At 40.4% G+C, this 25,864-nt stretch overlaps 1 pseudogene; it reads right to left on the minus strand.

The window, feature by feature from the left end:
- Positions 1-306: 306 nt before the first annotated feature.
- Positions 307-8,585, minus strand: LOC147325491 (lysozyme C-like; annotated as a pseudogene).
- Positions 8,586-25,864: the final 17,279 nt, after the last annotated feature.

Genomic DNA, 25,864 nt, shown 5'->3' on the forward strand with positions numbered 1-25,864 from the left:
GTTCGTTTTTATACACACCTTGCAAATGTGCTTATAAGGAGCTGGCACGTAGTCTGGGAAGGTCAAAAGCTTCATCCGACAACGGATCGGATTGATATATTGGAGCTATTGACTTCACGTGCAGAGGGTTAAATGCATGCACGCTTACACACATAAGCATGGCATAGGATTGGAATAAACAAAGTCAACAACATTAGGTTAGGAGAGCCAGCGCAGGAGAGGTGTTGGCTTTCTGTCTCTTGCAGAGAAGGGAACAGACACCAGACGGGGACACGGAGATATGGGGACCCTTCACAGCAACTGGGGTCAAGTGTCATGGCCTTGGGGCTCCTTGATAAGATGGATCCCATAACCACAAGCGATAACCAGGAAGGGGTTGGCGAAACCTAGGAACACCAGAGACCAACGTGGTTCGAGAGGCTTTTGGCAAAAAGGGGGACACGGCGGTCACAACGGACAACAAACACACAGATCTGTGTAGCGACTGAAGGGTGGTCTAACCCCGGAAGTCGAAGAAAGAAGAATCCGAGGGCGTTTCTTCACTCCAAGAGGAGGTGGTAAAGGGGCCTGAAGCGTGTCAGGCTGAAACTCGAGTCTGAAGCTAAAAGAACAGCTGGGTTGTGGGAAAATTGGAAAACAACGGAGGCGTTGGGATTGATAAGTGTCATAACGTGTTTGTTTGGTTTGGAAATAAATCCTGGTGTGAGTTGGGCTGGCAAGCCAGCCCAAAGAGGAGGAATGTGACCAGGAGATATTTTATTTTGTATTCTTATGATCACAGTTATAATCAGAAGTATCAATCATTAATCATTTACCATTGTTGAACCAGTTGACAGAATAATCTTTGAACCATATCTAGGTTAACATTAATCTACACAGATTATCAGTACTCTAATCAGTCTATTGTTGTTCTGTACTATTCATGTTATTTGCTTAAAGCTGTTTCACAGTTCTGTAATTACTCAGAAGCCTGTGGGGCCTGCTGGACCCTGCCTTGGTTCCATGTTCCGTTCTGCACGTACACAGGCCTTGAAAGTACATGCACGCTCTTATACAACACATGAATGTGTACACACACCCTTAGTAAGAATAGGAGGGTTGTCTGAGGACAGTTTTCTGACAGATATACTTTCACAAAAGGCACGAATGTAATACACACTTGTTTTCTCTAACAACTAGCAGTTGATGTCCATATTAGGTAAACTCTCTGAACAGGCCCAAAACTGTTATCATTTCCAGTAAGGTCTGACTGTGTTGCGTCATCATGGGATCATGGGTTATATAAGGATGGGGAGCGGTCCACTCTTTGGAGATCTGTGGCTGTACGCTTGTCTTCCCATGCTTCTGTCTTAGAAGTGTGCAATAAAATCACTATGTTTGTCACCTACACGGACTCGGCTGTTTTTCCGTCTTACCCAAACCGAACCAGACGTAACAGTATAAACACATAAAAGAGATAACGTTGGTGTTTCCGTCATGTAGTAACTGCTGGCTTTAACTGTACAAAGGTTGTTCGACACTATGAAACACATACAGACTTCATGATGTTTGGCTAATATTCTTATTGTGAATATTAATCATGCTGACCTCGCTCTGTACACCACGCAGCGAGGTCAGCATATCCACGATATCCTCAGCTCCATGAGTTAACACAGAGTTTCCCAGCTGACTATCTAACTGCCAACTATTCCAGAGACATGAAAATATACAGCATAAAGAAAAGTGTAAGAGACTCAGCAGCAGATTAGAATAACAGTTATACATTTAATAAATCACCAAATGAATCCAAGAAACGAGCAAACCTGTTCCGACAATTTGAGTTTGTATTCCCTCAGCTGCAGACTCGCTGCTGTTTAAATGTTTGAAAAGGAAGATTAGATAAGAACAAACGTCAAACATAGACTCAGTCTGCCTTCACATTTGATATGAGGCCAGCACGTATAGTGGCTGTGTCCTGTTTTAAGATCATACATGTAAAATTGTTGTCTGACCTCCGTCGATCCAGCCGCTCAGAGTCCGTGGTTACCATGGTTACTGCATAAGCAGCTATAATATTAACAGCTGGCACTGAGGAAACCTACCGGCAGCATGGGTGTTTATGTTTTTCATTGCAAAAGAACTGTCTGAATGGTTAACTGAAGTTAACTTGGATAAATTATAGTTAAGGAGTATCACAGATAACGCCTACGTGAGCTGTGCGACTGTTCACCACTACACTGAAATCAGCAGGCTATTACTGAAATACACGTGCTATATCATAAACTATGATATAAATAGGGAGGTCCTATTAACATGTTTAGTTTTAAAGGACACCTTCCTGCCTTTAGTCTCATTCATGAGCAGTATTAGTTTTCTTCTAACATCCAGAAGTCTGCACGATGTGTTTCATAGTTTGTAACAAGCCTTTGACAGGTAAACATAACATGACCGAAAAAGCAAAAAAATGGTTCATTTATGTTTGATGTGTGTTTATTCCTCCCTAAATATCGTCGGTGAAGTTCGCCATGCACGTCAGATTTTCCTGCGCATTTTTTATACCTCTGCCAACAGAGAGAAAAAAAAAATCACATTCTAACAGACAGCTGGTGCTTAGAATACAGTTGAATAACTATTAAAAAACAGATGATATAATATTTCTGTCCAGGTTGCAGACTTCATGATGAACATGCTTTTGCAAACTCTGCTCCTCTCGGTGGAAATGCGCCTTCTCTTTCCTCTTTGTATAAAAACATTTTAAAAGTCAGTTTAATCTCAAAATTCACAGTTAAATCCAAAACACACCAGATAAAGAAAAGCGAATAGTTCAGTCTCACACATGTGCCAGTGAACCATTAAACGTCTGTGAAACTATGCAGTTATGAAACGTAACTTTAACCTCAGCCAAACCGATTTGCTCAGTTGTAAATAAAACAGCGAAGTAAACGTGACCCGACAGACAGAACCTGAGTGAATGAAGTCCAGCGTTTAACCACTGAGAGCTAAAACTCAGCTGAGGTTTCAAAGCTGTGTGCAGGTGATTGGACATCAGCCGCTGATGAAGCTGGTTCGCCTATAAAGTGCTCTGTAAGGAAACAAGCTCCAGCAGCTCTGCGCTCGGGGAAAACACTATATTTACTTATCTTGTGCAGAAAATTGCGCTGACATTGCTTTATATCGAGCACCGGCTGCCCAGTTAAACTGTGACTATCATCAGGTAACGTAGGCGTGTTTCTTGAATTAGCAGCAGGTGTTAAACAGCTGACAGATGAGGAGGAGGATGCATGCAGGTAAACTGACGGTCTGTTGAGCTGATCGCTGGTTTCGTGAGAAAAATGTCAGCTCGTTCTTTATGTTACAGAAGCACAGAGACACAAGACCAGGCGGAAAGAGACGATCGTTCGGTGAAAATGAGAATCTGCGAATGCAACATGTGGAACACGGAGAGTGGAATATGTAAACAAACCGGTTAATGTACCCCCTCGGTGCACTCTGCATGCTAATTGTTAGCAGAGCTAGTGAAATCTCTGAAAACATCTGAGCACTTTTGCAAACATGTTCTATGTTGACAACCTGACCAGACATACGTCGCGACATTCGCGGCTAAAACACTGTTAAAAGTGTAGCTGGTGACAGAAAAACGGGGTATTTTAAAACTACACCACCACCATTGCTGCCTGTGATTTGAAATGCATTCTGGGATACCTGGCTGCCCCAAGTCTACACAAGCAATCGATTATCTAGGATCGACCTGTTTTGACTTACTTTGCACGGCAACCAATCAAATGTTAGAGAAGCTGCATGGGCAGCGTTAACCCCGCCCCCTGAGTTTGATGGGTGAGGCTGACAGATAAAATTATTTCATGATGAGAGCCAGGCGCCAGGACTGCCAAAATGAAATAAATAAATATATCATTAAATAATTAATTAAATGTGTCAATAATTAATTAAAATGTGAAATACATAAATAATTAATTAAATGTGTCAATAATTAATTAATTAAATGTGTCAATAATTAATTAAAATGTGAAATACATAAATAATTAATTAAATGTGTCAATAATTAATTAATTACATGTGTCATAACTATTTATTTAATTAATTAATTCCAATTTTAATAAATTATTGACACATTTAATTAATTATTTAATGGTGTATTTAATTAATTCATTATGGCAGTCCTGGCATTCCATACATATCATGGTGCCAGCATTTTTTATGGAATATGTTGATCAAACCCCAGAAAAGGAAACTTGGGGCTGGTGCTCAAGCCCCTACTGCCCCCCCCCCCCCCAGCACGTGCCTGTAGATGATAGTGTCCTGTTTGTATGTGTTGCTCAAACATCATATTCAGACAAATAGGATCTGAGATCCTGGCTCTGTCAGCGATTGTGCCAGGCAACCCTAAGTCCAGACCAAAAATTCAGTCCAATGAAAACCTCAGTTTGTTTAACTGAATAAATCGAGTTTCATCACTGACCGTTGCCGTCGATGTTGCATCCATTTGCTGAATGAATGCTGTGGTCATTTCACCACTAGCGGCTAATTATATGAAAGATGCTGAAGTCAGTGGATCCATCAGAGTTACAGTTGTTGCCTTTGTGTTATAGTTTGACTGGTCAGGCTAATCCTTGCAGACTGAAAAGAAGAGATGGACGTGCAGATCCCCGAAAGCTAAATTTTAAGTGTCAACCCACACATCCTCAACCAGTGTTGGGGAGTAACGGAATACATGTACCGCCGTTACGTATTTAAAATACAAAATATGAGTAACTGTATTCTGTTACAGTTACCGTTTAAAAAGGTGGTATTTAGAATACAGTTACTTTGTTGGAATAAATGGATTACACGGCGGTATTTTCCTGTTTCATATTGCCACGGGTCAGGCCTGTTTGGGTTCTGTTTGATAGCTATGTTCTGTTGTTCCAGGCGGCAGCGTTACAGTTGCCATGGTTACAAGATGACGCACTCTCTCTGCGACTGTGCTTCCTGGGTGAGAGAGCGCCTTTTTGTTGTTGTTGTTGTGCTGAGCTAATAGGCAGAGTGTTACAGGCATCGCCCTAAAGAATGTAACCTCATGGGCAGTGTAGTCCGTGCTGCAGGGAGAACGGACCGCCATACCCGTTATGTGTCTGTGAGCGTGAGGAGGGAGAAAAAGGAGAGTGGAAAAGTACGAGCTGTCATCGAGCAGAAATGGGAGCTGGAAGCATGTAAATATAATAATAACCACTGCAGCCAAGAAGAGTGCCTGACGAGCCCAGTAATAGCTTGTAAGTAAGCTATTAAGCTATTAAGACTCGACTGTACGCTGTGTTCGTGTTTTCCTCCAAAACAATAATTTACGTTGGAGCAGCCTTTCAACACCTCTCTCTGTGTCTCGCTAGCAAAGTTGACCCAGACAACAAAGTAAAACTGACGTATTAGTCAGAGGTCCCTTTACTACGGTTAGGAGCCGCAGACCTTCAGTAATAGTAATAAATCACACAGCAATAGTACAATCATGTAGTTGTAAAAAGCATGATAATATATTAAGTAATCCAAAGAGTTCAGAATACGTTACTCTCATTGAGTAACACAACGGAATACGTTACAAAATACATTTTGGGGCATGTATTCTGTATTCTGTAATGAAATACATTTTAAAAGTAACTTTCCCAACACTGTCCTCAACTAACCACTTTTCAAATACTGACACTTGGTTAGGGTCCCTTCTTGTCATATTTTAACCCTCTGATTTCTTTTTTTTTCATCTGTGAATAACCCTAAGCATAGACAATCAGAGTATGTAACATTTGTTTTAAACACATTCTTAGCTGACATACATCAAAAACTAGGGGTGGGTTTTAATAATCGATTCATCGATTAAAATCGATTCTGGCTTGGATAACGTGATATTGATTCATTAAAATCCTGAATCGATTTTTTTATATAAATGTATTTTGCCCAAAATTCCAGAATCTCAGGTGAAACGTCTCAAAATTTTGAGAACCACCAAACATTTTAAACAGTAAATGAGAGCAGGTACACGGCTTCTGCACAAAGACGTAAACACAAAGCACGGACCGCGGATCAGAATCGGTGAGATGTGGCTTTCTCACCCGACGGCACGGACACGGTCGGGGCTGAAAGCCGACAGCTCGCTGATTCTGATGTTTCGGCGGGTCCACGCTTTGTGTTTACGCCCTTTTTGCGCTGATTATAAAGCTGTTAGTTTTATCTCTCTCCAAACAATATTGACCGAACCAGCAGCAAAAGAAGATCCAAACTAAGCTTCACATAAACATCGTCATGGACTCCCTCTGACTTTTGCTGTTTTGCTTCCACCACAATAAAATCACACTTCATGCACAGCTCTCTCTCTCTCTCTCTCTCTTTCTCAGTGTACTTCAAGAACAGTTTCCTGTCTATCCCCGAAATCTGTTTTCTGCATTATTCGCTTGCTTGTTACGCACAAGCCTATGGTGTTTACAACGCTGTCGGCCGATGTTTTTTTTTCCTTTTACTCACTTCCAAAAAGAAAACCTAATTTCTGCCATTCAATAGGCTTCTGAACAAATTTAAACTTTTTAAAATTATACAAAATGCAAAACGCTTAGCTGTGTCTCTAATAAAACCTCTGTAACTTCAGAGTTAACGTTCATAAATTGATTAATGGTTTTCTTTCGTTTTTGATGTGCTGCAGAATATTTTTATAAAATCCCAGGCCAGGAAAATCACCTTCATGCTTTTCTGTGTTTTATCTTCAGCTACTTTGACACAAAGACATCTGCTGTGATGCTCACACCTTTGATAAAGTCTGGAAAGTGTCAGCTTCCTTTTTATAGATACAAAAATATGTAAATGTACTGATCTGAATTATAATATTTCTGACTGTCTGAGGCAAAATTTCCCAGATTCAAATCGAATTGAATCGAATCGTGGATCAAATCGATTCAGGACCTTGTGAATCGGAATCGAATCGATTCTAGAAATCAGTGACGATACCCAGCCCTATCAAAAACTATTCATTGTTCCAAAATAAAGGGTCAGGGTCACCATCTCAGATCACACAGATGCCAAAAGCAAGAACCAGCCACCCCAACTCACGTACTCGGTCTCTCTCTCTCACACACACACTCATAGCAATGTATAGCATACAGGAAAAAAAGAGCAATTTGTGCATTTATGTACGTGACTGTCACGGGTTGCTCTGAGGATCCACTCGCAGGACTCCGGAGTGTGTTGTAACAGAGACAGTTTATTCACAAAAATCTTCACCAAGTGTATTTACAGGCAGTGCGAGGACAGTGCTATATACAAGATGTGCGAGGACGGGTTCCAGGGCTCCAGGGAAAACAAAGGGATCACACACACGCTCACGCCATCCTCTCTCCGCTAGTGACCAGCCACCTCTTACACGCTCCACACGGGGAAACACGGGGACGAGTCCGGGGAATCTAGAACAGAGAGACAAGTGTTACTTTCTGAGGCGGAAGTGTGGGAAACTAGGGCTCGACGTGTACTGACAGGAGTCTTCACAACAATCCAGCGTTGAACAGCTGATCTCCTCCTTCTGATATACCAGCTGGTCTGATGAGGCCCAGGTGTGCATGATCTGGGAGGGTGTGGGCCGAGGGCGTGAACCCGCCATGAGTTCCGCCCCGGCAAAACAGGGGAGGGGGAGAGAGATTGCTGATCAGTGCCTTGCCGACCCCGCAGGTCGTGACAGTGACACAGTTACTATGAAAGTTCAGTATGTGGATGGCTCTGGATTTGACCTTTACTGTGTATTATTCTGCACGCCATACAGGTCAGCTGTAACACAGACTGCAAGTTTACAGAGTGGAGTAATGTGTAATGAAGCAACCTTCCTCTGTATGACTCCTGCCTCTACCTGAGCTCTGATATATATCTATAACTCTGATGTTAACTCTGTGAAAAGCAGTAGAATAGAAATTCAACTGAGAATAAAAAAAAGGAAAGAGCTGGCATCAAAGTTAATGGTTAAGAGAGGAGAAAGCTGTGAGAAGCATGTAAGGATTGATGAAGCATTTAATCTAAATAAGCAAACTTGGATTGCAAAAGTGAGACATTTCTCTTTAGGGTCTTATCAGAAACTTAGAAATAGTTGCTGTTGTATTTTCTTTCAAGCTGACTTCATGACAACCAGCACCACAGATGACATGAACTGTGATCTTACTGGTGCCAGAGAACCACTCCGGGATAGACCTATGGTTGCATTTACCCGCCTAAACAAGCATAGTTTCAAAAACAAAAAAGATTTTTGCTTTTAAACCAGCTCTCTTACATGGTTGGCCTTATAATCTCCAATTACTTGTGCCAAATACCCATATAAATGGGTAGATATGAACCATACATTAGCCATACCATTCCACTGGTAGAAAGGACTCTACCATATGGGTCACTGGTGACTTAGACATTAAGCGTCATGTCATCTTGCTTGTTCTTAAATTAAAAGGCTGGTACTCACAGTCAGCCAGGCTGACACCACAATAGCCGTCCATCCTGCTTGCCTTCAGCTTATGGGCCCAGTCACAGCGCTCGAAGATTTAACGCTTGCCACAGTCATTAAAAGCAAGAAAACAAACACACTCCTCATGATGATGTCTGTGCTGGTCTAAAATTTTCACAGTTGCTGCTGAATCTCCTTCTTATTGTTGAAAAAGCTCAGCTGAAAATGCTGTGACTCTCCAGGTTCAGATATGAAGATCCAAATGTGCAACAAATAATGGGTTACATAAAACAAAAGGCTGGGTTCATGGTTACACAATCCAGAGAGTCTGAAGTTCAACAATAACTGGATATAGAGAATGTTTGCCTTCAAAATAATAGTTATGTTTTTTAAAATGGGTTGGGTGCAGCAGTAAGAAAACTTTGACTTTGAAGGTGATTAGTTTTAGTTTCCATTGTCACAATTTTTCAAGGTTTACTGCTGCCCAGCTAATAGTTAACAAGTATTTGCAGACATCATATAAACTATGGACAACCATGCCAATCGGTTAGCAATCAGAGCAATTGCAAAGATTTTTGTGGTTTGGCACCCCTTTGCAATTGATTTAACCTGGTGACACAGCAAACCTCCAGCACTAGCCAAATGGTTGGGAAAGACATTTTTCTCCTGGCAGTCGATAACCTGCCAGTGGCTTGTGAAGGCCCATGCCACTGAGGCCCAAGTTGAAGTACAACACATGTGACATATGAGTCATGACAGGCTCATACATACAGTCTCACTTTTAGGATCTGGGCCAGCAGGAACACTAACTATGAGCAAGTACTGCACCTAAACACGAGAACCTTTAATATGTCTAATTCGTCATCACAATTGCACTTGCATCAATTTCTCTTTATTGTGTATTTTTCATGAGTGGCGTTGCTCTTTCTCTCGAGTGTCTAATGACCCTGTGTTACTGAAAGAACAGCAGCTGCCTGTCTCTCTGCTAGCTCTATTCTGATGCATTTTATCATACAGAGCTGTAATCACAGTCATAATGGAGTTCCTGAACTCCATTTATCGCACCAACTTGCTCAATTCTCTCGCTGCACTTAGTGTTTTCAGGCTGTTCTTCATCAAAACACCCTCGCTTGCTCCCCTCTCTCAATGTCTCATCTCAAACCTGAAACACGGGTAAAGAGTGCAATTAATCAACAGGCCAAGTGACAGCAGTTGGATCAATTCATCTGCACATGGAGAGAGACGAGAATGGATCTATCAGTAAGAGAGAAAGAGAGGGAGAGAGCTAGAGAGAAGCCCAGGAGCAGCTGAAAAAGGTGTAAACAACAATGTTAGAGGGATCTTAACACAGCTGTGAAGTTCTACAATTTTTCCCAGCACTGCACTGAAGAAAACACTTCTCCTGTTAAGCTGTTGATGTATTACATTTCTTTCTAATTTAATTAATCTCATCATATTTTTTGCCTGTACACACAACACCAAGTATAGTCAGTTAAAAACACAGTATGCATGCATAATTTAGAGGTAATCATCCCAAATACCCCAATGTGGAAGAAGGTAAGGGGAAAAAGTTAGAATTGCTGTTCACTGCAATAATAATCTCTCTTAAGATCCAGCAAGTCTCTGATGACCTGACTAAAGTTATGAATCCAGTTCTTTTTATAGTTTTTGGCTGTAATTCCAAAATTAATATATAAGACTTAATTTGGACTGATAAAGGAAGGAAAAGGAATGGATGGATGGATAGATGGATAAAAATAAAGAGACTCAAGTACTTATTATTTAACTGGGTCATCAGTTTGCTGCTAATTTTCTGTACTCTGCTTTTTGTGGTTCAATTAGAGTATTATGATGATATGATGCCGTCCATCCGGTTTCACAAGGTCAAAGAGATGAAGCTTTTTTTAATGTAAAATATATTGAAAAGCACTCTGTCATTAGGTCCTCAATATCCCTGGATCAATTGGAGCACTCACTCACTCAATAGCACATCCAGACAATCTTCATCAACTCTTAAGGTCACACGTAATGAGGTTGCTGTTGAAAGGTGTATGAGCTGTATATTTTTAGCCTTGCTAGCAGATTGCTCTATGAATGGGGGTGTAAGCCTGTTGACAGTTCAGTCTGCCACTTTGATCTAATTAAAATGATCAACCAGTGGTGGCAAAACATCTGGTCTTGTTTTATAATTTCCAAAAGTGTCCGATAAAATCTTGAGAACAGCTTGTTTTAACAGTCCAGTTACTACCTACCCCTTTCTTATGACTTTAACAAGACTGTCCCATTTAATTAACATAGACAATGGTTATTTCCATGTACTGCTTAGCACTCTAGCTTGGAAGTAAAAATCCATCCATTTTGTTTATCAAGGTCCAGATTCAAAGTCAAAACACCTCACCTTGGAGGCACCCAGGAAGTATACTAGTCAGATGTCTAAAGCACCTCAACTGGCTCCTTTTGTTGTGCGATTCTTCTTGAAACCCATCCTGAATGGAAACGTGGATGGCATTCAAAGACAGTTTGATCTCCAGTTAACTTTTTGTGTGGATTTGGGCACATTAACTAAAAGAAATGTAAAAAAAAAACAGATGTCCTATGGTAATTTCTGAGCTTGGTTAAAGACAGCGATAAATCACGCTGAGATATTGCGTTACAGAGAATAATGGAGCTGATTTACCTTCATCCATTATCTTCCTGAATTAGGACATTTCCAGCAATCACTTCAGGCTGGACTGCGATTGGTTACTGAGCCAACAGTCCTGTTAATCACAGATGAAGCAAACACTGAAAGTTTCTAAAACAAATACTGGCTACGACTAAAACCTGTCCATGTGTTTGTATTTAATCCTCATCCAGAGAGAGATTTAGTGTGTGGGAGTCCCTGCTGAACATCTGAGCTATTCTTTAAAATGATCGTTTGTCTTGGTTTCATAAGACTTGAGAGTAATCAGACTCGCAAACTATTTGAAAATATTCTCACACCTTAATGCTTCTAACTGATTGAAGCATCGCCCGTACTGTGTTATGACATTTCTAAAGGCACCCACACACAAATGTAGTCAGAAGTCTCCAGTTGCATTGCCTAATGTAACCAATTAGAAGCGTGTAGGGGTCCATAGACTGGCTCCTTGTTTTTTTTTCTCCTAACTTTGGCCATAAATAGGGTGGGTCTTTTCTTTTAGTTCCTGACGTCTCTGCACATGCTCACTCTGCTTTAAACTGAGGGCAGACTTAATTATCCAGAATAGATGGAAACACCTGTGTTTCCATCTATTCTGGATAGATGGAAACCCCAGAGGTGTGCCAAATATTGGCACACCTCTGGGGTGCCAAATATTGGTGGTTTATGAAATACAGTTACCATGGATTCAAGTTAACATCAAAGTCATGCTGCTCTTTTTTTTATAGTAAGAGAAGCAAAGCAGTAACAGCTCTTAAATTTTAAGTATCGAATTATAGTGAAAATGTAAAGAAAATAGAAGAATGAGGCACCAGGTGGCAGTCACAGATATACTGGATTATAATGCAGTGGGGGTTCTGGGCATTCTGTATTACTTTCAAATAATTATCCTCAGCTTTATTTAATATTCCCTGGGGAGTCACTTTTAGGCATGATTTACTCTGTACATTTTTACCTGGTTTCATGATGACTCACAACAAGGGCAGGCAAGATCATAATAAGATTTGTTAGAAAATTACAAAAAACCAATGCACTTAAATTTCAAAAGCAAAACCTACTTGGTTTTTGTAGTTTTGACCTCTTTCTCCTTTATCTTCCTGCTCTTGCATGATTATCAAGCAGACTGTGTGAACACATGGACATGGCCATAATTATATGAGAAATTTGAGGTGAGCTAATGTTAATGCTACAAAACTAGTTTGATTAGCATCTGTATTTCATTTCATGTCAGGTTTGCTGTCAGGAGCAATCGCAGGACTTCAAGGCCTGGGAACGCATAATGATTTGGTCTGGACCAGTTTGCGATGGGAGACATGAAAGAGAAAACAGACAGGCGAGACAGAAAGAACGACAAAACACACAGATACAAGGCTGCCTACAAAGGAAACAATGATGGCAAGACACAGACATGAGACTAGGAATAACAAAAAAACAGAAACTAGAAATAACCTCAGATGCACCAGGGAAAATCTAAACAATACTGAGCTAACACTTTCTTTCAATTCTTAAATGCAGCAGAAAGAATCATGAGTCCACAACAAACTCCAAACGTTGGACCATGACATTCTGACTAACATCAAACAGGCTTAAAACTAAACGTACCTACTGGTTAAACTAAACTCCTAACTTTTGATGGTTGATTAGTGCAACCGAAACCAAAAGATAATAAATATCATTACTTGTTTATTTATTGTTGTTTTGTAATCAGACGAGCACCCGCTGCTGACCATTTCAAGGAGTTACAGGTTCACTTTTCAGACCACCCCAAAAATGAATGATGAATTTAATCAAGGATATGCAGTAAATGTCTAAACTGATTTCTATAAATCCACTGGGCAGTAGAGGAGACATTAGGTCTAAAACATGGATGCTGGTATTAACATGGGGCCTGTACAGTGGCTTAATATCAATATCAGACAACTTTGGATTCTTATTTTAACACTCGGTCTTGAAGAAAAGTAAAAGCATGATGAACTCACAATATAGCAGTAAATCTGCTAAAGCTGGATTTGATTGTAGGTCCACATTTAGCTTCAGGTCATGCGTTGTGACTTTTCTACAGAAAGGTAAGCGTCACCCTGAGCAAGAGAGCAATGAAGGTCCTTGCATAAAAAATAACAAACTAATAAAATATATTTATGAGAATCCACAAAAGATTAGACCCTCTGTGATTAAATGAGTTTTGGTGAAAAAATAGTTAAAAAAAATGAAAGTGAAAAAATGAGAGTCTAACTAAAGAGAAAGCAGAAGTAGAAACACAGCGAGGTAGGACATCGGCAACAAGCAGGATGTATAACAGTGAAATATCTTCTGAATCGATAAATGAGTCAATTATTTATTAAAGACTGACACAGAAAGTGTGAGGGGACACCTCTGAACTCTAACCTGGACACATGTGATTCATTTTCAGATGTGTGAGGAAATTCAGACTTCAGTTCAGATCCAACAGTTTAAATAATGACTCTGGCTTTTTGGCACACACACATACACACACACACACACACACACACACACACACACACACACACACACACACACACACACACACGCATGCACACAGACAGTGACCTCTGTCTCTGTGTCACTGATTGGTTGGAGTAGAACGGATGGAGGTGGAAAGACAGAGAGCGAGCGAGGCCAGACAGGAATGATGTCAGGGATGATGAGTTTTGGTCCACTAGGCTGAGCTGAAAAAAGTGAAGTGCAATTCAACTCCCACAGCTTCTCTGTGGGTATTAGAGGTGTTGGGGGCAGTGGCTGTCACCTGAAACTGTCATAATGCAGAGAAAATGCAAAACCTGTCAGTGCAAATCATTTGATTTTAGGGGATTTAGACTGGGTTTAGGATTAATTTAGAGGTTAGAGTCAGGTTTGTGTCAGTTTGGTCGCTAAGGTAAGTCATGTAAAGTCCCCTGAAGTGATAAGATCTTTTGAATCTTCACTCCCTTCTTTTTCACTCCCCACATTTTGTCACTACTAAATACCAGAATGCTTTAGTTACTGGCTCCTGTGGTTTGTTTTGTTCTGCTTGTTGCTAATGGTCTCCTCTTTTCTGCCTTCCTTCTCCTTACCCCATCTGGTTGGGTTGGTTGGACTAGAGGACTAACTGTGGTTGGACTAGAGGAGTAACTGTGGATTTGAAACAGGTTTGGGATGAGATAGAGATGGAAACAATCAGACACAAGACGACTCTTACTGGTAACGACACAGAGACAGAGGAACAGAGGCAGAAACACAGAAACGAGACAAAAGGAAGCAGTGACAGGGAAACACAGTGGAGACTAGAACAAAATAAAAACACAATAAAGCAAAACCACTTTCACTAAACGTGGAAGTCATCACTACAGTAACAATAAAAGACTCAATAAAACAATATTTCCAAAAGTACGTTCATCTGCATTTCCACACAAATGAATTCGAGTGACATAACATTTTCAACCCACAGACTTGACTATGATGTCAGCACACCCTTTGCCGCTGTAACAGTTTCAATTCCTCTGGGAAGGAGTGTGTTTATAGGAATATGTGACCATTTTTCCAGAAGCATGTTTGTGAGGTCAGACACTGATGTTGGACGAGCAGGTCTGTCTCGCAGTCTCCCGTCTGATTCATCGTTTGTAGAAGCAGTCTGATTGATTTTATACAGTTGTGGCCATGGAGCTGAATTCAGTGATTTGGATAGTTGAGTGAATACTTTTGGTATTATAGTATACTAAACAAAAAAACAACACAAAACCAAGACATCATGAGAAAAAGAGAATGAGCGTGGGCCTCCAGGCTGATAAATGGGCACCTCTACTCTTCTGACCTCTTAAGGTGGTCTTTGTAGGGTCTCTATAACAGGACTGATAACATTTGTCAGCTGATATTGCTGTGTCCAATACATCAATGAACTCAAGCAAAAGACAGCTTATGCATAATGGCAAGACAACACCATGCCTTGTGATGTGCATGGGTCTGCTTTTTGTTTTTGTGATGTAAACTGGCGAGGCTAAGATGGTTTGGACATGTGCAGAGGAGGGAGAGTGGATATCTTAGACAGAGGATGTTGTAGATGAAGCTGCCAGGCTGGAGATTCATGGATGTAGTGAAGGAGGATATGCAGAGGGTTGGTGTGACAGAAAGGATGGGGTGATGTAGGTGTAGGAGATCTGCTGTGCCCGAGACAGACTTTTGAAACTTCTTCAAGTTCACGTGAGAGAAACCTGAAACCAAAATCTATAGGTAAACATTTTTTTGTGTTCGTTATACTGTGAACAGCAGAGATTCAGAAACACTGCATTCCTTGGTGTACACATCACTAACAAGCTCGCCTGGTCCACCAACTCAAGCTCTGTTGCGAAGGAGTCACAATTGTGGCTCCACTTCCTGTAAAGACTAAAGAAAGCTAGACCTCTGTCACTAATCCTCACCACCTTCTCCAGTGGAACTCTGGAAGTGGAAGCCTTCTGAGCACCTACGTCTCTCTTTGCCTGTGCACAGACATGCTGCCACCATGCAGTACCACACCCTTCCTGCACACAGATTGTTTGCAATGCCGCTATGGAATACTGTGAAGTATGCCATAGCGGCATAAATGTGCATGATGCATTACAATGCCAACTGCACTCTGAGATTCTGCAAAAACTTCTTCAACCAAGCTATCAGGCAAATTCACAGCCTCTTCCCAGCACCTGATACCTGATATGAGTGAGGCCTGAAATCCTGGTGGAACTACAGTGGAGACAGAGACAGTGGAGTTTTAGAGGTGGAGCTAAGTTGAGGAAATCTAAACTCTCATCATGGGGAATGTGAGGTGTTTGGACAATAAGATACGAGCTCTGTGAGCTTATTAAATCCCAGAGTGAGTGCAATTTGATGTCTCTAACGGAGACTGGACTGCAGCACGACTGTACTAGGCTTCGGACTTTTTGGGTGGATTGCACTGTGACTGAAAGGTGGTGTAATCCCAGACAGGTTAATATGAAGCAATGTTTCTGTGGCTTGAATATTGAGTTGATCTGGAATGCATCCATGTGGATTCGTAAGGGGAACTCTGCGCATGCTGTTGCTGCTTGTATCCAGTTCGATTGATAAACACCCCGTTTGGCTTTCTCCATCTGGCTGTAGTGACTGGCTACAGATTATTAATGGCTGTTGACCACCCTCTGCTTCACTTACTGGACATGCAGCTGCAGAATTTCTCTAACATTTGTTTCAGCACATCCCCATAATGAAACTCACACCACAATATCTGCAGTGATGTTTAAGTTTTATTATTATTATTTTATCATTTTTATTTTACTTTCAATAATTAAAAAAATACATTTAATTGTATTTTTTGTTCATTTTTTGTTAGTTTTACCTTACAGAAATATTTAAATTTATTTTTTTGAGCAATTTGACTTTATTTAGGCTATTTTTGTATTTTGGTTGATTTGACACATTAATTTCCAAATGTTTGGGACTAAAGTACATCTTAGCATATCTTATTTTATGTCTGTATTTGTGAAAGCTTCTGGGCTCCAGCTCTCTGAATGTGTATGTATGTAGAAGTGCTGCTTGTTTGTTCCAGATAATTCAGCCTTAACTTCATTAATCCGTGAAGTGTCAGGCTGCTCTTTGGCAAACTTCGGCCTGGGCTGGCAGTTGCTTCCCCTGTGGTGTCCTGCCATGAACATCATGATCAGTGTTTGACATGCTTGCCAACACTTAGGTTTGCCTTGGTGCTGAGAGCCAAGAGTGAAAAAAATCCCTCCTTATATTACCATCAACACTACAGAGGTTCAAGAAAAGCACGGCTGTGATCCTGGTGACTTGCACATTAAAAACAGAAACTCTTCACTTTATCTCAAGCTAAATTTGCAGTTGCAGACAACAAACAGCTCCATGTTTAAAGACACTCAATCGTGTTTGTGCTTAAGGATGAATCATCTGCAGGGGCAAAGGAGAACAAAAGCCAGGAGGTCGATGAGAAAAAGTGATGAAGGACGAAAAAAGAGGGAGTGAGAAGGTTTGGACAAGACAGAGGAAAAGAAATATAATAATAAAGAGAATTAAAAGGAGAAGGAAGTGGAGGAGGAAGAACAATGAGCAAGAACAGAAAGAAGGAGTGATTAAAAACAAGTGTGAGGGGTGAGAGAGGAGGAGGGGAGGGAGGAAGATGAGGGGAGGGCAGGTTGTTAATTTCAGGGTTGGTATCTCTGAGGCAGCAGAACCTCCAGGGTCAGCAGGCCACCAACAGGACTTTCATACTGAAATAGACAGCCTGACCCTGGGACACATACAGAAGGAGGAGGAAGTGGAGGTTAGTGGGGGCTTAAGCTGTTGTCTTCAGCCAGTCAGACTGACTGCTTTGGCATGAATTTAATATCATATTTGCATTCATAAAATGTGAAGTATTCCATAGAGGCAAAATGTGCATGATGCATTGTGACAGAAAACACCAGGAACTTAATACCAAATCACAGCTTAATAATGTAAAAATATATATATGAATAAAAATAATCAGATATAATCTGTCCTCCCATCTCAGTGAGCAAAATTCCAGGATTTTATTAGTCAGTTACTAAGCAGTTATTAGCATACACATCTGTATGTTTGCATCCATCAGCTTTATGGATGCAGCTCGCTAACTACCCTCGTGTCCTATCAGAATATGGTTTCACTCCAAAAGACAACACAATGGTGGGCAAAATGCCAGTGACGATGATTCAGAACCATCCTCCTCTTCCTTCAGCTGCTCCATGTCACTCCGTCCTTAGCATCCTCTTCCGTCACACTGACCCTCTGCATGCCCTCCTTCACCACATCGATGAATCCTCTCTGCAGTCTTCCTCATTTCCCAATCTGTCATTTGGAAATATAGTTCTTTGAGCTGGTGTTTCCTGTGTCCTCTGTCACCCCTGCACCACCTACAGTTGATTTACACCTAAAGCTGGGTCCTCTTTCCTCTTTCTAAATCACACTTAGCACTTTAAAAAATGTGGCATAAGAGATGTGCATTAATGTCATGTAAGTTGACTTAAAGGAACTCGGTTAACCTGCATTTGGTTCAGTGAAACAGATGATTAAAGCTTTCCGAGAAGAAATGCAGCTCCTAAAGAAAGCAGACGGCGGATGAATGTTGGAGGAATTTTTCTAACAAACACCGCAACCTTTAAAACAAGCCTGAAAATAATGAGAAAACATCAAAACCAAGAAACAAACTGAATACATAAAGAAGACACACAGGAGAGTGTAGTGCTGCTGCGTAATGACATGACCAGCTGAGTAAACAAATAATTATCATATGATCAGTGTCACTGCGATCAAACAGTGACGAGTTCACTTTTGGTTTCTGATAGCCGCTCTCTGGGAGAAGGCAGTGCACAGACAGTAGATAAAAGGCTGTCTGCAGACGTCTGGAAATGTTAGCAATTATATAGTAACTTTTCTTGTGATTACAGCATCTTTCAAAACACTCTGATGGAAAGCATTTGTAGGAAAATTGTGTGTAGCCTTGTGTTCTTGTGTCATTTTTTTGGTAAACATTTCAAAAACTGTCAACATCAGAATATACACGTAGGACCTGAATGTGTTTAATATGAATGTCGTAGGCAGTGTTGGGACTAACGCGTTATTAAGTAACGCGTTACAGTAACTACGTTATTATTGTGGTAACGAGCACAGTAACTAGTTATTATGCCAAAACCAGGAACGCGTTATTCGTTACTTCGTGTGGTGGCTATCGCGGAGCTTCCACAGATTCAATAACATTAGCAAGTGGTGGAGGCCAGCAGGTGGATGAAGGAAAAGGGAGGCAAGAGGAGAGACCCGAAGCGGCCGCTGGTCCGAGAGTGTCAGGTGAACTGAACTTCAGGTAAGAAGTTATAACCTGCAGTCCATCTGGGTCAGATATGAACCAAGTTTAGGTGGAGTTTATTTTCATTATGCTGACTTTTTTGTACTGCGTGCTAGTGTAACCAACACGTCTACTCACCAAAGAATGAGTGAAGCAATATGGATAACAGCAGAGGACCATTTATTTAGGGTCTGATGGCAATTTACCATCGGTGTCCAGCACTTTAAAGGATTGATGGACTGGAGCACATCTGTCCTTAACATACCCTCTTAAACATCAGCTTGACACTGATACATCAAAGGAAACTTAACCGACTCTAAGTGCAAATGTTTCAACCTGAACAACTTAAAACTTCCATGGGATACAATGTAAACAAAGACAAGAAGAAGAAAAAAAATATTTCCATCAATAGCCACTTCTCCTAACCAGGAGACAAGTGAATATATTATGTAAAGAGTCTTTTTCTCAGTCCTGGGGTTGTAACTAGAGATGGACCGATCCGATATTACGTATCGGTATCGGTCCGATACTGACCTAAATTACTGGATCGGATATCGGAGAAAAATAAAAAATGTAATCCGATCCATTAAATATCACGAAAGCACCTCACAAAACTTGCAACACGCCGTAACTCACCTCAGAACGTTAGCACTCGGAGCAGTATGCATCACGTGATAGAGCGCTGTGGCATGCGGGACCTGTCAGTGGTCTGGATAGCATTTGGAGCTTCGCTAGCAACCCGGCATTTCATCTCCGACAAAGTTATCCCGAGAGAAGTAAAGCAAGTGTGTAAGTCCATCTCTGAATGTTTGTAAAGCATTCCTGCGTTAAGCTTAACAAGCGATATATGGAGCGACTGCCTCTCCTGCTGCTACTTCAATCATGAAACTGCTTAACGATCAGCTGATCGGCTTTTCTGTCGCGAGTCTGTGTCTCTAGTTTGCTTTTGGCCCACTTTGCACCAGAAAGAGGAAACCAGCGGCTGAACAACAGCAGCACGTTTAAGCTTGATCAGCTGTTGTTAGAATGTATTTAATATTACTTTCTACACCAGGATCTTTTTCTACGTAGCTGACGCTGGTAACTGTGCAGGGGCGGATCTAGCAAAGTTTAGCCAGGGGGGCCGATAGGGCATTAACAGGGAAAAGGGGGCACAAAGACATACTTTTCTTTCTTATTCTCATTTAAAATGTCTAGCTTTTAATAAATAATTATCTGACACCCAAAGTTTTAATTTGATGTAAAATAAATAGAAGTCAATTACTGTATATAGTAACTATTAAGTCTAATATACCCTAGTAAGCTATAGTACTTTTTCCTTTGGGACGGTACCATCTGTGCAGTCTGCAATTTTGTTGAAGAAAAGATGTTGAATCTATTTAATATTTCTTGAAAAATAATTGATTTCTGTGCATTTTTTTTCACACTGCATCAAATTAAGGTTGAGTACGTCGATTAAGCATCATGAGGTGGAGCGTGAGGGGTGGTTCCCTATTTTTTATTTATTTATTTTTGTTGTTGCTGGGAGTTGGAACCCTATTAGTTAGGTTGCTTAATATTTATGCTAAGTACTCTTTAAAATACCAGAATAGGGAGGATGGTGTAGGTTTAAGTAGGGCTGCTCAATTAATCGAATTTTAATCACGATTACGATCTGGGCTTTCAACGATCATTAAAAATGACTGAGCCGATTATTAGCCCCTCCCTCATTTATCCGCGACACCTTAAAGGCCGGTCCGTGAAAATATTGTCGGGCATAAACCGGTCCGTGGCGCAAAAAAGGTTGGAGACCGCTGATTAAGAGGACCCGAGGGAAGCTCGGAAAGCTAAGCAGAAGTTATTTGGAGAGTGACTGCCGTTGGTTGAAAAGAGAGTTTAAAAAAAAAAACTTCAGTGGTGTTGCACACTATTTTATATTATTTTTTTAAAGTCATTGTTAACCCTTTAAAGCCGGTCAGAGCTGCATGCTCCGTTTTGCGTAACTATTGTTAAATCCCTGTAGAACCTGAACCGTGTAAGCTAGCGCAATAATTTGTTTTGCATATGAAACCGGAGGAGTTGTACTTACATCTGATGCCATCAGCTTGTCCTCGGTCACGGTTTCGTTCCACATATAGCTTTGCAAAAATTGCATAAAAAGCGCTTGCAGGAACAAAAACATAATATTCCAGAAACACGTTTTGCCGTTCCTATCAGCTGTTCGTAACACTTCCCACAGTGAAATGATGCACATGCTGTTTTCTTTGCAAATTTGCATCATAGGATTGTTTTTTGTTTTTCCTGCAGTATATAAAAATTGCTGTATCTCCAAAATAAAACTATGAAGACACTCAAAATAAATTTCCTGTTGTTGTTAGAGATGGACCGATCCGATATTACGTATCGGTATCGGTCCGATACTGACCTAAATTACTGGATCGGATATCGGAGAAAAATAAAAAATGTAATCCGATCCATTAAATATCACGAAAGCACCTCACAAAACTTGCAACACGCCGTAACTCACCTCAGAACGTTAGCACTCGGAGCAGTATGCATCACGTGATAGAGCGGCTGTGGCATGCGGGACCTGTCGGTGGTCTGGATAGCATTTGGAGCTTAGCTACCAACCCGGCATTTCATCTCCGACAAAGTTATCCCCGAGAGAAGTAAAGCAAGTGTGTAAGTCCATCTCTGAATGTTTGTAAAGCATTCCTGCGTTAAGCTTACCAAACGATATATGGAGCGACTGCCTCTTCTTGCTGCGACTTCAATCATGAAACTGCTTAATGATCAGCTGATCAGCTTTTCTGTCGCGAGTCCGTCTCTCTGGTTTGTTTTTGGCCCACTTTGCACCAGAAAGAGGAAACCAGCGGCTGAACAACAGCAGCACGTTTAAGCTTGATCAGCTGTTGTTAGAATGTATTTATTATTACTTTCTACTCCAGGATCTTTTTCTACGTAGCTGACGCTGGTAACTGTGCAGGGGCGGATCTAGCAAAGTTTAGCCAGGGGGGCCGATAGGGCATTAACAGGGAAAAGGGGGCACAAAGACATACTTTTCTTTCTTATTCTCATTTAAAATGTCTAGCTTTTAATAAATAATTATCTGACACCCAAAGTTTTAATTTGATGTAAAATGAATAGAAGTCAATTACTGTATATAGTGACTATTAAGTCTAATATATATACCCTAGTAAGCTATAGTACTTTTTCCTTTGGGAAGGTACCATCTGTGCATTCTGCAATTTTGTTGAAGAAAGATGTTGAATCTATTTAATATTTCTTGAAAAATAATTGATTTCTGTGCATTTTTTTTCCACACTGCATCAAATTAAGGTTGATTACGTTGATTAAGCATCATGAGGTGGAGCGTGAGGGGTGGTTCCCTATTTTTTATTTATTTATTTTTGTTGTTGCTGGGAGTTGGAACCCTATTAGTTAGGTTGCTTAATATTTACGCTAAGTGCTCTTTAAAATACCAGAATAGGGAGGATGGTGTAGGTTTATTAGATTGATCAGTATTGCTGAACTATGAAATATATATTTTTTTGCATATAGGTATAACAGAATAGCTTTAGTGTAGTTGTTGTTTTAAACTTGAGTATGAACTTATACAAAATGCAGCAAGATATAAAAAAAAAACAGTTTTGTTGATTAAAAAACACTATATCGGATTCATATCGGTATCGGCAGATATCCAAATTTAGGATATCGGTATCGGTATCGGACATAAAAAAGTGGTATCGTGCCATCTCTAGTTGTTGTAAACTATTTTTTGCAACTTTATTGTATTTAAAGTTTTGAGGGATAAACCTCTTAAATTTCTCCAAGTAGAAATATATGTAAACAAAACAAAAGCGATTTTCAATTTTTTTTGTAGTTTATTGCACTTTTTTGCAATTTATGTAATTACTATGGACTTAATGCATACATATTATTAAAATATGGGCTATAACAGTTGTATTGATGTATAGCAACTTGAAATGCTCCCACAAATGGCACTACAGCATGTAAAAAAATAATATAAGCTCTGGTGGACTTGGTTCTATAGTAGGTCTTAAAGGGTTAAATAAATATCGTCAAATAATCGTGATCTCAATTTCAGTGAAAATAATCGTGATTATCATTTTTGCCATAATCGAGCAGCCCTAGGTTTAAGTTTATTAGATTGATCAGTATTGCTGAACTATGAAATATTTTTTTTTGCATACAGGTATAACAGAATAGCTTTAGTGTAGTTGTTGTTTTAAACTTGAGTATGAACTTATACAAAATGCAGCAATATATTTAAAAAACAGTTTTGTTGATTAAAAAACACTATATCGGATTCATATCGGTATCGGCAGATATCCAAATTTATGATATCGGTATCGGTATCGGACATAAAAAAGTGGTATCGTGCCATCTCTAGTTGTAACACCACAACCTTCTCAGTCAGTAATCAGAGAGTGTCTATTTGACAATAACCAAAATGTCTTTGGATAGTCTTTGTGAATGCAAAAAGAAAAAAAAAACAATGGTGTTAGCTGGCCAGCAAAATAAAGAGAGTGTATGGCACTGAGTGCGGGCGTGTGTGTGAGTACTTCGGTCCAAATAATCAAGGTCCGGATGGATGAATGGATGGCAGCCACCGATCCTTTAATGGCACCAGCGAGACAGCACAGCAGTAAGGCAGCACAGCAGCGAGGCGTCTGGCAGGAGAACGAACAATAGTCTTTTTTTTAGGCTACTGCAGAAGGAGATATTCCCCGCTAGCTCACCCAAGCTTGCTCTCTGGCCCAGCTACAAGCCACGTGAGCTCATAACCCCACAGTGACATACGAACTTGGCTACCAATGTCCGCTTAGCATGGCGGCTAATTGTCGAGCTTGATAGCTTATCCCCGATTAGCACCTTAATAACCATTACTACACATCACATCATAGCAAACACATGATAACACATGGAATAATATAATATACATACGAAACAGATTTTTACCTGGCAGGGGAACGAACAATAGTCTTTTTTTTAGGCTACTGCAGAAGGAGATATTCCCCGCTAGCTCACCCAAGTAGTGATGGGATTTCCGGCTCTTTTTAGAGAACCGGCTCTTTCAGCTCGGCTCACTAAAAAGAGCCGGCTCTTTCGGCTCCGAACCGGCTCTTCAGGTTGTTTTGTTGCTTTAATTAATTTATTATTAACAATAATATAAAATTATGCACAAAAGGAATTACTAATGTAAAAAAAAAGAAGTGGTTTTATTTATATATGTTTATATATAAATATATGCGGTGGCCCCTAGAGACAAAGCACGTACAAACTCCAAAACACTTTTCTAGCATGAACTGAACTTCCAAAACAGAGCTACCTAGATCAGCGGTCCCCAACCTCCGGGCCTCGGAAAGGTATCGGTCCGTGAGTCGTTTGGTACCGGGCCGTGAGTGTTGAGGCTCAGGTGTGAAATGTATGGTTTTCAGGGTTTTTATCGGTTTTCAGCGTTATTTTGTTTACATTTTTATCATTAACTCGGTTTTCCTGGGTCTTTTCACGTGTGTTATGAATAAATCTTCTTTTTTCGGTACCGGTACTAGTTTAATTTTGTTGTATTTATCCGCGACACCTTAAAGGCCGGTCCGTGAAAATATTGTCAGGCGTAAACCGGTCCGTGGCGCAAAAAAGGTTGTGGACCGCTGACCTAGATCACCTAGATCACTTAAATTACACAATTGAAAGCATGTGTGTATTGTTTGTGTATTTATACACAAGCACTCATATATATTCAAATAATTTTAAAAAATGTTCATTTACCTGTTACTACCACACACCAAATCCGGTCGTTGGTACTTGCTGGCTTGTGTAGCCACCAGGTAACAAAAGCTCAACACTGCGCCCTAGCATCCTGGAGCACTTCTGTTGTATTTTGTGCGTGTTTTGAGTTTTTACGTGTTTTGGAGTTTTTATGTGCTTTGTCTGTAGGGGCCACCATAAATATACTTTTATTTATTCACGCCACATAAAATGTAATAAATAAATCATATAATACAAAAACCAACTATTCACATTTCAACTTTAAACTATTTAAATTTTCAGCTTTTTCCTTTTAAACAAATTTAAACTGAAACAACACAAAATACCGCAAACCACAATACAATTAAATATAAATTAAAATATGAAAATAAAAAGAAGATGCATATTCTCTGTCATATGGACCTGCATGAATAAACTTCCTGAATCCTTTATCATCTGCAACTGAATATAGTTGTGGATGATTACTATACCTTTCTAATGTGACATTGTTGTCCCTGCCTCTCTTTCTCTCTCTCTCCCTCCTGCTCTGTTCCTCTGCTACTGCCAGTGTAACTACCGCCCCTCCCCCCTCTGCCCAGCGCAAAGCACAAGGCTCGCGTGCAGAGTGAAGCGGAAAAAAGTGCAAGAGAGAGGGTGAGAGAAAGAAAAACAAAAAAAACACTGAGCCGGCTCGCGTCGTTCACGCCAAAGAGCCGGCTCTAAGAGCCATTTCGTTCGCGACCGACACATCACTACACCCAAGTTTGTTCTCTGGCACAGCTACAAGCCACGTGAGCTCATAGCCCCTCCCGCTAGGATGTACTACCACAGTCGACTGTCGTAAAACAGCCGCAAACCAATAGCAATAAAAAAAACCTCAAAATCATTGAAAAACATTTTATAACTGAACACCCAATATAGATATATAGATATATACTAAATATCACACAATATCAGATAACCAAATTAACACTGGGTTACACTAGCTAGCATGACGGAGTTTCTATACAGCTGGGTGGGCGCTATGTTACTGATGTTGAACTTTATTTTGTTCATAAGGTTAATTATTAGAGTTGCCAACCGTCCCATAAAAAACAGAATCGTCTGGTATTCAGAGAAAATATTACGCGTTTCGTATTGAGGTGAAGAGGAATGCAGTTTGTCCCGGGCTTCAGCTACAATG

Source organism: Aulonocara sp. 'chitande type north' Nkhata Bay, linkage group LG7, assembly GCF_057382095.1.
Source record: "Aulonocara sp. 'chitande type north' Nkhata Bay isolate Kocher_YH1m ecotype deep benthic linkage group LG7, A_spYH_male_GT1.1, whole genome shotgun sequence".
In the NCBI taxonomy this organism is placed as follows: domain Eukaryota; kingdom Metazoa; phylum Chordata; class Actinopteri; order Cichliformes; family Cichlidae; genus Aulonocara; species Aulonocara sp. 'chitande type north' Nkhata Bay.